This window comes from Cnephaeus nilssonii, assembly GCF_951640355.1.
Source record: "Cnephaeus nilssonii genome assembly, chromosome: 24".
Taxonomy (NCBI): Eukaryota; Metazoa; Chordata; class Mammalia; order Chiroptera; family Vespertilionidae; genus Cnephaeus; species Cnephaeus nilssonii.
The window spans coordinates 14724383-14739887 of record NC_137095.1 but is presented as its reverse complement, the minus strand read 5'-3'; positions in this window follow the sequence as shown (position 1 = coordinate 14739887).

Genomic DNA, 15505 nt, shown 5'->3' with positions numbered 1-15505 from the left:
AGAGGCTTGGAAGGGGAGGCACCGCCAGGACCGCACTGAGCTTCCAGGGCCGCAATAACCCAGGTCGGAACCACACACCCTCCCATGCCTTTGCACACAGGAGAGTTGAGCCACCACTGGCTTCTCAAAGGTCCGTGGGCTTTGTGGGCAGCTGGTTCGGCCACCACTTTCCCCAGGCGCCCACCGCACCTTGCTCACCACAGGGCTGGCTCACCAGGAACCACAGCGGTAGCTTTTAAAATGGGTTCATAAACGCAGAACAGGGACGAGTGACAACTCCACACGGGCATCATCGCAGGGCCAAAGCTCCGCTGTACACAAGCTCCCACACCACAGGGAGACAACACACAGCTAAGGAGCAAGTGTCCTAAGGGTTCGGGTTCTGAACGGAAACACCATTACCACGAGGGTGACTAGGGAGAGCGAAGTCCACAGGGTCCACACCCAGGTTCTCCACACACTACCTCCAGGCAGGGAGGATCAAGCCGAAACGGGCACAACACACCCTCCCAGCAAGGACATCCACCACACGGGAGACCAGGTTGAACAAAGGAAACGCCCTCAGTTGAGTCAACAAGGCCGAGGGGCTGTGAAACCTGGTCAACAAGGGCCCACCACCAATGAGCGCCGAAGGGCATCACGGAGCCCCTGGGTGAGAACCGCACTCACCACCTTCGGGCGCTGGAGCCCACGAAAAGCACAAGGAGGGGCCTGCAAAGTGGTGTCAAACAGGCACATTTGTCCGAGGCGTGGATCACACACGGGTGAGGACCGCACTCACCACCTTTAGGTACTGGTGACCGCGACAGCCCAAGTAATCTAGGGCGTGGATCACACGAGTGAGAACCGCACTCAGCGCCTTTGGGTACCGGGGCCCACACACGGCACCGTGGCCGAGGGCTACGACCCCCTCCCTCCTGCAGACCCACTCGGGTCATCCCCGCAGGCGGGCAGAGCCTGGTGCCCGGCCGGAGTCAAAACCCAGAGGCCTCGTGGTCCACCCACAGAATCAAGCTGGTCAGCCACCCACCACAGGGTCCTTACTAACCTGGTGGTACAAAACGCCCATTGCAGATGAAAAAAATGACCGTGCCTGTTGGCCGGGCCTCTCCACGGGTCACACGGGCATCCTCGAGGGGTGGACCGGTCACCAATCCCTCGTATCACCCCTTTCAGACTACCGGGCAGCTCAAAGGGCCATCTGGTCGACCCCCGAGGTAGCACACCAGAGCTGCGCAGGGCCTCAGGAAGGTCCGTTTGAGACCGGGATGGCAACATTTTTTCGGGGCGGCCCCACAGTGGGACGTGGGTGGCGGCCCTACCCCGTGGGGTTTCCTTTACCGCCTATGCCGGCCCCTTGCCAACGGCGAGGGCAGTGGTCCGTTCGTGTCTGCATGTGGACTAAAAAATCCTTCTACCGAGGGGCCTTCTATGAGCCTTACACAAGGGACGTCCGTCCAAGTCTCCGCCCAAGGAAGATCCCCAGGGAATTTGAGCAAAACACCATCCACGGCGTCTCCTAGTTTGAACGGGGACGCCAAGCCCCTCACCACTCCCAAAATCGCCTCCTACACACCTTGGCTGCTTGTGCCTACCTCCGGGCGTGGAGCACCCGGTCCAGTTCCCCCCGGAGCTCTGGCCTACCAGTCCGGGCGGCCACACACTTTTTGGGCCCGTAGTTGAGGTGACAGACACCCCATAAACTGCTGGCACAATGCTTGGCGAACCGATAAGGGCGCCGACTCCCGTGCGTGACCCATGATGGAGCACGCAAGGCCTCCGCGGGAACACCCTTCCTTCCCGTGCTCTGCCGCCACATTTACCTCCATCTCCAGCAGAAGCACTTGGCTTAACGTAAGCGTGCGAGCCACAGCCCCACGCCTCCGCTCCACGGGGCGGCAAGGTAGCAGAGGGCCTCTTGGCGCCCAGACCTGTCTTGAAGGACAACGGTGTCAACTGCACAGCAAAGGCGTCTGCCCCCCTCGGCGCGGAGACTTCCGGGACGGCAAGAGGAAGTTGGTGCGTGAGCCTTACGCTTTCCTCCCTCGCGAGAGTGGGCGGCAGCCCGCGAAGAGGTTGAAGACACCTGCGGTGCGGTGCCCTTCAAGTGGGGCCTGTTAGGACCGCACCAGGTGAACCAGGGGCCGGAATGAATGCAAGGCCCGGTGTGGGCATCTCAGCATCATAGGCAGAGCCATGAGGTGGACCGGTTTTTAAGCCCCTACCCTGCAGAGCCGACGAGCTCGTTTGCCATTCACTGTAGGGAGCACGCCCGTCTCCACAGGACAGAAAAGACCGATTCCGGGGCTCTGCAGATGGTGGCCTGGCTGAACCACACACGGCATCACTTGTGTCAAGACATACCAGACACCACTCTAGCGGGCCCGCTGGAGTATGAGCTAGCGCCCTCTTCCCCTACCCTGGTTTGTCTCCCGTGAGAGGGGCACTGGCGGGTGCAGCGGGTGCTGGATGCCCTTCTGTCCAACCACGCAGCACTTGGGTCGGTAATTGGTTAAAGCAAAGGCCCATCACCCTGCAAGGCACACACTGCCAGGTACACGCAAGCACCAAGACCCAGCCGCGACCATAATAGTGCCAAGGCCCTGGAACTCTCAAGCATTGGTCCCACTCTGCACCCCTTACCTCCGGATCAGGAGCCTCCGGAGGATAGCAGCCTCCTACTCTCCGAGTAGACCGTGGGCCGGCCCTCACCTCGTGCAACAAGCCCCAGGAAAGCCTCATCAGATGAAAGGCACCCACAGTATCCAAGAGACAAGCCTGTCAACGCCTTCCACACGCTTCCCTGCAGAGGTTCCATGCCGGCCCCATTTCCATAGCAACACGGCACACGGGCGCCAGAACCCTTCTCTCCGGTTCTCCACGGAGCACCTGTGTGCTCCCAAGGGCGCTTGCTCTGCACCTGCGGTGTACGCAGACATGGCCAAGGGCAAGAATGAGGTAGGTGGCCCTTCACAGGGCTCCTGAAAAACGATTCCATGCAGCTTTCCGTGAACGGGACAACGGTGGCTCCCATGAGCGGGCAGACCATACAGGTGGTGCTTCCCGCAGCACCCAGGGGCGCGTGGACCCCCTGCAGCTCCCAGAGCCCTTGCAACCGGTGCAAGGCAGACAGACCCTACAGCGACCGCTCCTTCAGAGGGACGGAACGCTTGCATCTTCCATAGTCAGGCCCACAGTGGCTCCTAGGAACAAGGACTCTGCATGTGTGCCCCACGGGCAAGCGGCTATCGCGTGTGCACTCCCAAGGGCCGACAGCTCCCACAGCCTGCGCCTCCTACAGACAGGACCAGGGCAAATTGACCATTCAGGGGGCACATGCGGACGGGCCCACGGGCGCTCTACCACGAGCAAGGCAAAACCACAAAGTTGAGGGACCCCACGGCCGGGTTGAACTTCTGCGGCTCCTTCAGACGAGCACACGGGCACCCCCATGAGCGATCAAGGCGAGTAAGGCAGGACACGAGTTTGGTGGCCCCCACAGCCGTGTGGACCCCTGCAGCACAAGCCACGGGCACATCCACGAGCACATCCACGAGCGAGCAAGGCAGAACCACGAGGTCGGCGGCCCCCACAGCCGCCACGGCCCGGTGGACCTTCTGCGGCTCCTGCCGACAGGAGCTCCCAAGAGCGAGCAGAGCGACCAAGGCAGAGCCAGGAGGTCCGCGGCCCCCACGGCCCGGTGGACCCTCTGCGGCTCCTGCCGACGGGAGCTACCATGAGCGAGCAGAGCGAGCAAGGCAGACCCACGAGGTCGGCGGCCCTCACAGCCGCCACGGTCGCCACGGCCCGGTGGACCTTCTGCGGCTCCTGCCGACGGGAGCTCCCACGAGCGAGCAGAGCGAGCAAGGCAGACCCACGAGGTCCGCGGCACACACGGCCCGGTGGACCCTCTGCGGCTCCTGCCGACGGGAGCTCCCATGAGCGAGCAGAGCGAGCAAGGCAGAACCACGAGGTCGGCGGCCCTCACAGCCGCCACGGCCGCCACGGCCGCCACGGCCCGGTGGACCTTCTGCGGCTCCTGCCGACGGGAGCTCCCAAGAGCGAGCAGAGCGAGCAAGGCAGACCCACGAGGTCGGCGGACCCCACAGCCGCCACGGGCGCCACGGCCCGGTGGACCTTCTGCGGCTCCTGCCGACGGGAGCTCCCACAAGCGAGCAGAGCGACCAAGGCAGAGCCACGAGGTCCGCGGCCCCCACGGCCCGGTGGACCCTCTGCGGCTCCTGCCAACGGGAGCTACCATGAGCGAGCAGAGCGAGCAAGGCAGACCCACGAGGTCGGCGGCCCTACAGCCGCCACGGTCGCCACGGCCCGGTGGACCTTCTGCGGCTCCTGCCGACGGGAGCTCCCAAGAGCGAGCAGAGCGAGCAAGGCAGACCCCACGAGGTCGGCGGCCCCCACAGCCGCCACGGCCCGGTGGACCCTCTGCGGCTCCTGCCGACCGGAGCTCCCACGAGCGAGCAGAGCGAGCAAGGCATACCCACGAGGTCCGCGGCCCCCGCGGCCCCCACGTCCCGGTGGACCCTCTGCGGCTCCTGCCGACGGGAGCTCCCACGAGCGAGCAAGGCAGACTCACGAGGTCCGTGGCCACCACGGCCCGGTGGACCCTCTGTGTCTCCTGCCGACGGGAGCTCCCACGAGCGAGCAGAGCGAGCAAGGCAGACCCACGAGGTCAGCGGCCCACACGGCCCGGTGGACCCTCTGCGGCTCCTGCCGACGGGAGCTCCCATGAGCGAGCAGAGCGAGCAAGGCAGACCCACGAGGTCGGCGGCCCTCACAGCCGCCACGGCCGCCACGGCCCGGTGGACCTTCTGCGGCTCCTGCCGACGGGAGCTCCCAAGAGCGAGCAGAGCGAGCAAGGCAGACCCCACGAGGTCGGCGGCCACCGCGGCCGGGTGAAACTCTACGGCTCCTGCGGACGCTCCGGCCAGCGAGCAAGCAAGACCTACGGGTCGCCGGGGCCCCTGGCCCACGCGGCCAAGAGTGGACCCTTTGGGGCTCCCGCGTACGGACCCCCGGCGGTGCCGGTACGCGGCTCCAAGGAAGCTCCTAGCTCAGCCAGAAGTTGCCCCAAGGCACAGCTCTCCTATATGCCTGCAGGCACAATCTCCGGAGAACGGACGGATTGCGGACACTCAGAGTAACCGGGGGCAATCTGAAATCGCCTCCGGCTTCCTGGAACTCTGCCTCGGGCAGCGAGATCAAATCTCAGCCCTTCCCAATTGCCCCGGAGCTACGGAGGAAGGCGGCAATAAGGAAACTCATCGCGTACACCACGCAGCCGGGTCCACGGCGCGGACCCCCTGCGGCTCCCGCGGAAGAGTCGGGCAAACACGGGTCAGAGGCACCCACGGGCGCTCCCACGAGCGAGCAGAGCGAGCAAGGCAGACCCACGAGGTCGGCGGCCCCCACAGCCGCCACGGCCCGGTGGACCTTCTGCGGCTCCTGCCGACGGGAGCTCCCAAGAGCGAGCAGAGCGAGCAAGGCAGACCCACGAGGTCGGCGGACCCCACAGCCGCCACGGGCGCCACGGCCCGGTGGACCTTCTGCGGCTCCTGCCAACGGGAGCTCCCACAAGCGAGCAGAGCGACCAAGCAGATCCACGAGGTCCGCGGCCCCCACGGCCCGGTGGACCCTCTGCGGCTCCTGCCGACGGGAGCTACCATGAGGGAGCAGAGCGAGCAAGGCAGACCCACGAGGTCGGCGGCCCTCACAGCCGCCACGGTCGCCACGGCCCGGTGGACCTTCTGCGGCTCCTGCCGACGGGAGCTCCCAAGAGCGAGCAGAGCGAGCAAGGCAGACCCCACGAGGTCGGCGGCCCCCACAGCCGCCACGGCCCGGTGGACCCTCTGCGGCTCCTGCCGACGGGAGCTCCCACGAGCGTGCAGAGCGAGCAAGGCATACCCACGAGGTCCGCGGCCCCCGCGGCTCCCACGGCCCGGTGGACCCTCTGCGGCTCCTGCCGACGGGAGCTCCCACGAGCGAGCAAGGCAGACTCACGAGGTCCGTGGCCCCCACGGCCCGGTGGACCCTCTGTGTCTCCTGCCGACGGGAGCTCCCACGAGCGAGCAGAGCGAGCAAGGCAGACCCACGAGGTCCGCGGCACACACGGCCCGGTGGACCCTCTGCGGCTCCTGCCGACGGGAGCTCCCATGAGCGAGCAGAGCGAGCAAGGCAGACCCACGAGGTCGGCGGCCCTCACAGCCGCCACGGCCGCCACGGCCGCCACGGCCCGGTGGACCTTCTGCGGCTCCTGCCGACGGGAGCTCCCAAGAGCGAGCAGAGCGAGCAAGGCAGACCCACGAGGTCGGCGGCCCCCACAGCCGCCACGGCCCGGTGGACCCTTCTGCGGCTCCTGCCGACGGGAGCTCCCACGAGCGAGCAGAGCGAGCAAGGCAGACCCCACGAGGTCGGCGGCCACCGCGGCCGGGTGAAACTCTACGGCTCCTGCGGACGCTCCGGCCAGCGAGCAAGCAAGACCTACGGGTCGCCGGGGCCCCTGGCCCACGCGGCCAAGAGTGGACCCTTTGGGGCTCCCGCGTACGGACCCCCGGCGGTGCCGGTACGCGGCTCCAAGGAAGCTCCTAGCTCAGCCAGAAGTTGCCCCAAGGCACAGCTCTCCTATATGCCTGCAGGCACAATCTCCGGAGAACGGACGGATTGCGGACACTCAGAGTAACCGGGGGCAATCTGAAATCGCCTCCGGCTTCCTGGAACTCTGCCTCGGGCAGCGAGATCAAATCTCAGCCCTTCCCAATTGCCCCGGAGCTACGGAGGAAGGCGGCAATAAGGAAACTCATCGCGTACACCACGCAGCCGGGTCCACGGCGCGGATCCCCTGCGGCTCCCGCGGAAGAGTCGGGCAAACACGGGTCAGAGGCACCCACGGGCGCTCCCACGAGCGAGCAGAGCGAGCAAGGCAGACCCACGAGGTCGGCGGCCCCCACAGCCGCCACGGCCCGGTGGACCTTCTGCGGCTCCTGGCGACAGGAGCTCCCAAGAGCGAGCAGAGCGAGCAAGGCAGACCCACGAGGTCAGCGGCCCCCACAGCCGCCACGGCCCGGTGGACCCTCTGCGGCTCCTGCCGACGGGAGCTCCCACGAGCGAGCAGAGCGAGCAAGGCAGACCCACGAGGTCGGCGGACCCCACACCCGCCACGGGCGCCACGGCCCGGTGGACCTTCTGCGGCTCCTGCCGACGGGAGCTCCCACGAGCGAGCAGAGCGAGCAAGGCAGACCCCACGAGGTCGGCGGCCACCGCGGCCGGGTGAAACTCTACGGCTCCTGCGGACGCTCCGGCCAACGAGCAAGCAAGACCTACGGGTCGCCGGGGCCCCTGGCCCACGCGGCCAAGAGTGGACCCTTTGGGGCTCCCGCGTACGGACCCCCGGCGGTGCCGGTACGCGGCTCCAAGGAAGCTCCTAGCTCAGCCAGAAGTTGCCCCAAGGCACAGCTCTCCTATATGCCTGCAGGCACAATCTCCGGAGAACGGACGGATTGCGGACACTCAGAGTAACCGGGGGCAATCTGAAATCGCCTCCGGCTTCCTGGAACTCTGCCTCGGGCAGCGAGATCAAATCTCAGCCCTTCCCAATTGCCCCGGAGCTACGGAGGAAGGCGGCAATAAGGAAACTCATCGCGTACACCACGCAGCCGGGTCCACGGCGCGGACCCCCTGCGGCTCCCGCGGAAGAGTCGGGCAAACACGGGTCAGAGGCACCCACGGGCGCTCCCACGAGCGAGCAGAGCGAGCAAGGCAGACCCCACGAGGTCGGCGGCCCCCACAGCCGCCACGGCCCGGTGGACCCTCTGCGGCTCCTGCCGACGGGAGCTCCCACGAGCGTGCAGAGCGAGCAAGGCATACCCACGAGGTCCGCGGCCCCCGCGGCCCCCACGGCCCCCACGGCCCGGTGGACCCTCTGCGGCTCCTGCCGACGGGAGCTCCCACGAGCGAGCAAGGCAGACTCACGAGGTCCGTGGCCCCCACGGCCCGGTGGACCCTCTGTGTCTCCTGCCGACGGGAGCTCCCACGAGCGAGCAGAGCGAGCAAGGCAGACCCACGAGGTCCGCGGCACACACGGCCCGGTGGACCCTCTGCGGCTCCTGCCGACGGGAGCTCCCATGAGCGAGCAGAGCGAGCAAGGCAGACCCACGAGGTCGGCGGCCCTCACAGCCGCCACGGCCGCCACGGCCGCCACGGCCCGGTGGACCTTCTGCGGCTCCTGCCGACGGGAGCTCCCAAGAGCGAGCAGAGCGAGCAAGGCAGACCCACGAGGTCGGCGGCCCCCACAGCCGCCACGGCCCGGTGGACCCTTCTGCGGCTCCTGCCGACGGGAGCTCCCACGAGCGAGCAGAGCGAGCAAGGCAGACCCCACGAGGTCGGCGGCCACCGCGGCCGGGTGAAACTCTACGGCTCCTGCGGACGCTCCGGCCAGCGAGCAAGCAAGACCTACGGGTCGCCGGGGCCCCTGGCCCACGCGGCCAAGAGTGGACCCTTTGGGGCTCCCGCGTACGGACCCCCGGCGGTGCCGGTACGCGGCTCCAAGGAAGCTCCTAGCTCAGCCAGAAGTTGCCCCAAGGCACAGCTCTCCTATATGCCTGCAGGCACAATCTCCGGAGAACGGACGGATTGCGGACACTCAGAGTAACCGGGGGCAATCTGAAATCGCCTCCGGCTTCCTGGAACTCTGCCTCGGGCAGCGAGATCAAATCTCAGCCCTTCCCAATTGCCCCGGAGCTACGGAGGAAGGCGGCAATAAGGAAACTCATCGCGTACACCACGCAGCCGGGTCCACGGCGCGGATCCCCTGCGGCTCCCGCGGAAGAGTCGGGCAAACACGGGTCAGAGGCACCCACGGGCGCTCCCACGAGCGAGCAGAGCGAGCAAGGCAGACCCACGAGGTCGGCGGCCCCCACAGCCGCCACGGCCCGGTGGACCTTCTGCGGCTCCTGGCGACAGGAGCTCCCAAGAGCGAGCAGAGCGAGCAAGGCAGACCCACGAGGTCAGCGGCCCCCACAGCCGCCACGGCCCGGTGGACCCTCTGCGGCTCCTGCCGACGGGAGCTCCCACGAGCGAGCAGAGCGAGCAAGGCAGACCCACGAGGTCGGCGGACCCCACACCCGCCACGGGCGCCACGGCCCGGTGGACCTTCTGCGGCTCCTGCCGACGGGAGCTCCCACGAGCGAGCAGAGCGAGCAAGGCAGACCCCACGAGGTCGGCGGCCACCGCGGCCGGGTGAAACTCTACGGCTCCTGCGGACGCTCCGGCCAGCGAGCAAGCAAGACCTACGGGTCGCCGGGGCCCCTGGCCCACGCGGCCAAGAGTGGACCCTTTGGGGCTCCCGCGTACGGACCCCCGGCGGTGCCGGTACGCGGCTCCAAGGAAGCTCCTAGCTCAGCCAGAAGTTGCCCCAAGGCACAGCTCTCCTATATGCCTGCAGGCACAATCTCCGGAGAACGGACGGATTGCGGACACTCAGAGTAACCGGGGGCAATCTGAAATCGCCTCCGGCTTCCTGGAACTCTGCCTCGGGCAGCGAGATCAAATCTCAGCCCTTCCCAATTGCCCCGGAGCTACGGAGGAAGGCGGCAATAAGGAAACTCATCGCGTACACCACGCAGCCGGGTCCACGGCGCGGACCCCCTGCGGCTCCCGCGGAAGAGTCGGGCAAACACGGGTCAGAGGCACCCACGGGCGCTCCCACGAGCGAGCAGAGCGAGCAAGGCAGACCCCACGAGGTCGGCGGCCCCCACAGCCGCCACGGCCCGGTGGACCCTCTGCGGCTCCTGCCGACGGGAGCTCCCACGAGCGTGCAGAGCGAGCAAGGCATACCCACGAGGTCCGCGGCCCCCGCGGCCCCCACGGCCCCCACGGCCCGGTGGACCCTCTGCGGCTCCTGCCGACGGGAGCTCCCACGAGCGAGCAAGGCAGACTCACGAGGTCCGTGGCCCCCACGGCCCGGTGGACCCTCTGTGTCTCCTGCCGACGGGAGCTCCCACGAGCGAGCAGAGCGAGCAAGGCAGACCCACGAGGTCCGCGGCACACACGGCCCGGTGGACCCTCTGCGGCTCCTGCCGACGGGAGCTCCCATGAGCGAGCAGAGCGAGCAAGGCAGACCCACGAGGTCGGCGGCCCTCACAGCCGCCACGGCCGCCACGGCCGCCACGGCCCGGTGGACCTTCTGCGGCTCCTGCCGACGGGAGCTCCCAAGAGCGAGCAGAGCGAGCAAGGCAGACCCACGAGGTCGGCGGCCCCCACAGCCGCCACGGCCCGGTGGACCCTTCTGCGGCTCCTGCCGACGGGAGCTCCCACGAGCGAGCAGAGCGAGCAAGGCAGACCCCACGAGGTCGGCGGCCACCGCGGCCGGGTGAAACTCTACGGCTCCTGCGGACGCTCCGGCCAGCGAGCAAGCAAGACCTACGGGTCGCCGGGGCCCCTGGCCCACGCGGCCAAGAGTGGACCCTTTGGGGCTCCCGCGTACGGACCCCCGGCGGTGCCGGTACGCGGCTCCAAGGAAGCTCCTAGCTCAGCCAGAAGTTGCCCCAAGGCACAGCTCTCCTATATGCCTGCAGGCACAATCTCCGGAGAACGGACGGATTGCGGACACTCAGAGTAACCGGGGGCAATCTGAAATCGCCTCCGGCTTCCTGGAACTCTGCCTCGGGCAGCGAGATCAAATCTCAGCCCTTCCCAATTGCCCCGGAGCTACGGACGAAAGCGGCGATAGAAAAGTGGCCACTGACAATGGGGTAAAAGTCAAAGAAAGATGCATCTCAAGGGTAGGGGGGGTGGGCGACAGAGCACCGCGGCCCCCCAACATCCCCAAATTCATCTTGTTCACCTCGGAGCGTCTCTTGTCTGCCTCCGAGCAGGTAGAAAGCGTCCAGCACGGCCCCGAGGCGTCCAGCGGGGACCTCCGGGCCGGCACGGACAGACCCTGGCTGCACAAGGCGCATTTGGAATTCTTTCTTTCCAGGAAGCTGCGCGGAGGGGGACACACTCCCCACGCGACTTCCCGGCGCCCCGTGGGGACGTGGAAACGCCCCGGACACGCGAGCACGGGCTCCGGGAGGACTTCTCTGCCCCCGGGCGTGCACTGACTGCCACGCCGAAGCCTTGCAAGTCCCCAAGGGACTGCAATGGCCGGCCGGGCTGTAGACTATAACCGAAACCGGGTCCCAACACAGAAAACACACTCTAACCATCTTTGTTTTTTCTCCACGTGTTTTAGTTCTTGTGCTTTGCCTTTAAGGATCTAACAGCCGGGCTCCTTGCCCGCAGACCAGCAGACCGAGCCGGAACACACTTGTCCCAGAGCCACACGGGTGCAGAAGCCACTAACCCGACAGGGGGCCCAGTGTGCTCAGACCCCGTCCTTGGGGACAGTGTTCACAGGCGAGGGGTGCCTGGTGATTCGTGCTGGGCGGGGACCTCGATGTCACCCAATCAGACCTGCCAACCTTATGCTTTCTCTCCCCTTTCCCTTTCCTACCTTACCTGGCTGAGTTAAAAATCCTCTCTGGTCCATACTCCTGGCGAGGGGCCTGTCCCCTGGCTGGACCCTGGGGACACAGGTGCCTCAAAGGGGGGATCACAGTTCTCCTTGGAGTCCCTGAGGCTCTGTCACTTTTGCTCTCAGGACATTTGACAAAGGAAGCAGAGGTGGTTTGGGCCCGACCTCTCCTCCAGGCAAGTGTCTGAGCCCAAGACACAGAGCTCCTCACCTGCTCCCCATGCTCAACCCCTCCTACCTCCAGCGCTTGCTTTCATGTCACTAAACATCTAGAAACGAAATGCACGTGGCCATGGCACGTATCATGCACCGGCGGTGAAACACGCGGGTTTACAGCAGGACTTACCTTTGCACCCAAGTTTTCCTCTGTGTCCCACGCGGCCTGCAGATGGGACACACCAGGGGCTGCCTGCCGGTGCCATTGTTTTGCCGCAGCCCCGACTTCCCCACTGCAAGGTTCTATAGGAGACGGAAGACAAGCCCAGCAGGGCCCACAGGGGGAGGAGCTGTGTCCTGGGGCAAGCGGCGACCATGCGGGCTCACGCCTAGGAGCAGTTGCTCTGTGGCCTTTCTTAGTCCAAGGAGCTGGCCAGGCTCCCACGACCTCACAATCTGCTTACACATTACTCGTGGCCTCATTATACCCCACGGGGTGTGTGTGTGGGGGGGAGAGAGGACGGGAAGGAGCCCACGTTCCCATTTCCCATGCAGCATTCGTGCCCATTTCTCACTGAAGCAAGTGAAAGTTCCAGGAAACCGCCTCGAACCCCAGGGACCGGGGAGAAGAAAACAGATGCTGCTGCTTGGGGACAATCTGCTCCTGTTGCCCCGTTGTGTCGGGCAGCAGCTGGTTCCCCGGCCCAGCTGGGACTTGTGGGCTCCAGTGGCCATAAAAGCATGTTCCCTTTGGGACTTCCCTTCCCTTTGCCCTGAGTCAGGTGTGGGGGCACTGGGGTCTTTCTTGGGGGCACACAAGCAAGGCAAACCATGTGTGCAGACAAACTTGCCACTCACAGTTCCTACGTAGGAGCACAAAGAGATGAAAAGGAGCGTTTTGAGAGCAGCAGAGAAAACGTGGGCCATCTCCCCCCTCCAAACCTCTGCCCCGAGGGCCTCACCGCCCTGCAGTGTGAGCTCTGCCGCTGTGACCCGGGCTGGTTTGCAAGGGGACGCGTTCCCCACCGGCACCCAGGACCCTTACAACCCCTTTCCACTGGCTGGTGCTGTTCCCCTTGAAACAGGAATTTCAGGGGTAACATAGGACAGGCTTAGGGAATTTTAGGAATTAAGGGGACCCTGCCCAAGGATCTGCAGCCTTTACAAGGTGTGCCCGTTAATACTGCGGGTTTTGCATTCTTCACCGGTATGTGCAAAACCCGCAGCATTAGCCGGGACAGCTATGTGTAAGCCGCAGGGAAAAGGAGCTCAGTGGGACCCTTTCCCCCTCCCCACGTGGGAGTCTGTACTTGTTCTTCAGTAAACCGCCACCTTGGCTAGACCACCTTCTGTCTGCGGCTTCCTGCTTCCACTGCGGCGGACAAAGAATCCGGGTTCCAGTCCAAAATTTCCCGATCCGTCTGCTGGGGAAATGGATCCATTTCCCACCTGAGAGCCGAGAGCCACGGCTCACAAACCGATTTGGGCGCCGGGATCATCTGGGCTGCTTGAGCCCCGCCTCGCCGCTTGCTCATTCCCTTTCGAGATCCTAGCTGAGCGTTTGTAGTTCCAATCCTCGCCTCTAACAGGGTCACCAAAAATCGGGGACCACGGTGTCACCCTGGGAAATGCTGGTAACGGTGGTCATTAGAAATCCGCTATGATGGACCAGGAACTAACAGATCTGGTCTTGCCCTAACCGGTTTGGCTCAGTGGATAGAGCGTCGGCCTGCGGACTGAAGGGTCCCAGGTTCGATTCCAGTCAAGGGCATGTACCTTGGTTGCGGGCACGTCCCCAGTGGGGAGTGTGCAGGCGGCAGCTGATACCTGTTTCTCTCTCATCGATGTTTCGAACTCTCTATCCCTCTCCCTTCCTCTTTGTAAAAAATCAATGAAATATGTATTTTTTAAAATAAAAAAAGATCTGGTCTTGACTCTCTGGGCCCAAGAGAGACCTCCCGGTAACAGTAACAGCTACGAGCCACAAGAGGGAGACATTGTCACAGGGCCCCAGCCACACACACACACACACACACACACACACACACACACACGCCCACCCACCCCCAGCCCTCTGCTTCATACAATAGGCCAAGAACTTGTGGAAAAGGAGTCTCTCTTTTGAGTGTTCCAGGGTTTTCAGGAAAACCACACCTGGCACGAGGCCCTAGGGGTACAGGTGCTGCACAAAGGAAGTGCAGGGAGGAGCAAGAATGAGACAACGGAGAGATGGATTCGGAAGGAAGCGTGAGCGTTTCCATGGTCTGAGGAGGCTCTCACTGGTCCCACGCGGGGGGAACACGTGGGCCGTTTCCACGCCCGGTAAACAGGAGCAGTTGCACCACAGAAGCCCTCACGTCGGATCTATGGTCTCGGGGACCAATCAATATTCTGCTCATCATTTTAGGGCTTCAACTTGGGGGAAATTGGTGCTTATGGAGGAGGGTCACATAGATATGCTCACATAACGAAAAAAAATCAGATGGAAAGTTTAATTCATCCATTGGGAAACCTCGCTAACGTCTTTTCCAAATAACCCGCTAAGGGTTTCACTTTTATTTCCTGTGCATCCCTGTCGTGTTTGGTTATAAAAACACCAGCAAACATCTCTGCTTCCTGTTCGGCACCATGCGGTACCCTTTCCCTCCCACCAGAGGGCGCACTTCTTGCTCACTGGTCTATGCCTGCAGGGTTTCATTCTGTGAAGGATGCTCCCTCAGTTTTCTCTCTTCCTCTATAAACGGACACGTGGGCCTAATCTCTTACTGTCACAAACAACGTAGCAAAGGATAAGTAACCTTGTCCACGTGTCATTTTGTGCTGGGAAGACTAGAGGGAAATTTCCAGAATTGGGGTGGCTGGGTCCAAGGTAAATTCGCTTGCTGAAGGTCCTGTAACCCATCAGGGCACATGCCCGGGGTTGCCAGCTCCATCCCCAATAGGGGGCCTGCAGGAGGCAGCTGACCAATGATTCTCATCACTGATGTTTCTCTTTCTACCTCTCTGAAATCAATGCAAGGATATGTTTTAAAAAATAAACGCATTTTAAACACATGCAAGAACGAAGTGCCTTGAAATGCTATGTTGTGAGCTACAGTGCATGTATGTGTCTGTGCAGTGGGACAGATGGCTTAACTGCTCCTCAATAGAGTTCACGTTACCAGCGTGTATGGGTGGTGGGCTCTCGTTTCAGTTCCCAGCATGTTGCCGTTCTGTGGTTCCCTTTCGAGCCTGGCTGGTCCCTTTAACCAGCGTGCCACGTCACCTCGCTCACCTAGAACCTTAGTTATTTCAGACAACTGCTCAATACCGCTGCTCCGGAGCCGTTTGCAAAAACAAAGGTAGCACCCGCAACTCTGTCACTGCCCATGGGAGACTGATTGGCCCAGGTTCGACCCTCTTTGTTTGTTTAATCCTCACCCGAGGACATTTTTCCATTGGTTTTTATTTATTCTTAATTTTTTTATTTCAGAGAGGAAGAGAGGGAGACAAACAGAAACATCAATGAGAATCATTGATCGGCTGCCTCCTGCACGCCCCCTACTGGGAGTTGAGCCTGAATCCTGGGCATGTGCCCTTGGCTGGAATCTAACCTGGGACCCTTTAGTCCACAGGTCAACGCTCTATCCACTGAGCCAAACCGGCTAGGGATCTATGGATTTTTAAAGAGGCAGGGAGGAGGAAAAACATCGAAAAACATCGATTGGTTGCCTCCTGCACTCCCCCAATCCAGTGCTGGGGATTGAGTCTACAACTGAGGTATGTGCCCTTGACCAGAATCGAACCCAGGCCCCTTCAGTCCAAGGGCTGACTCTCTAC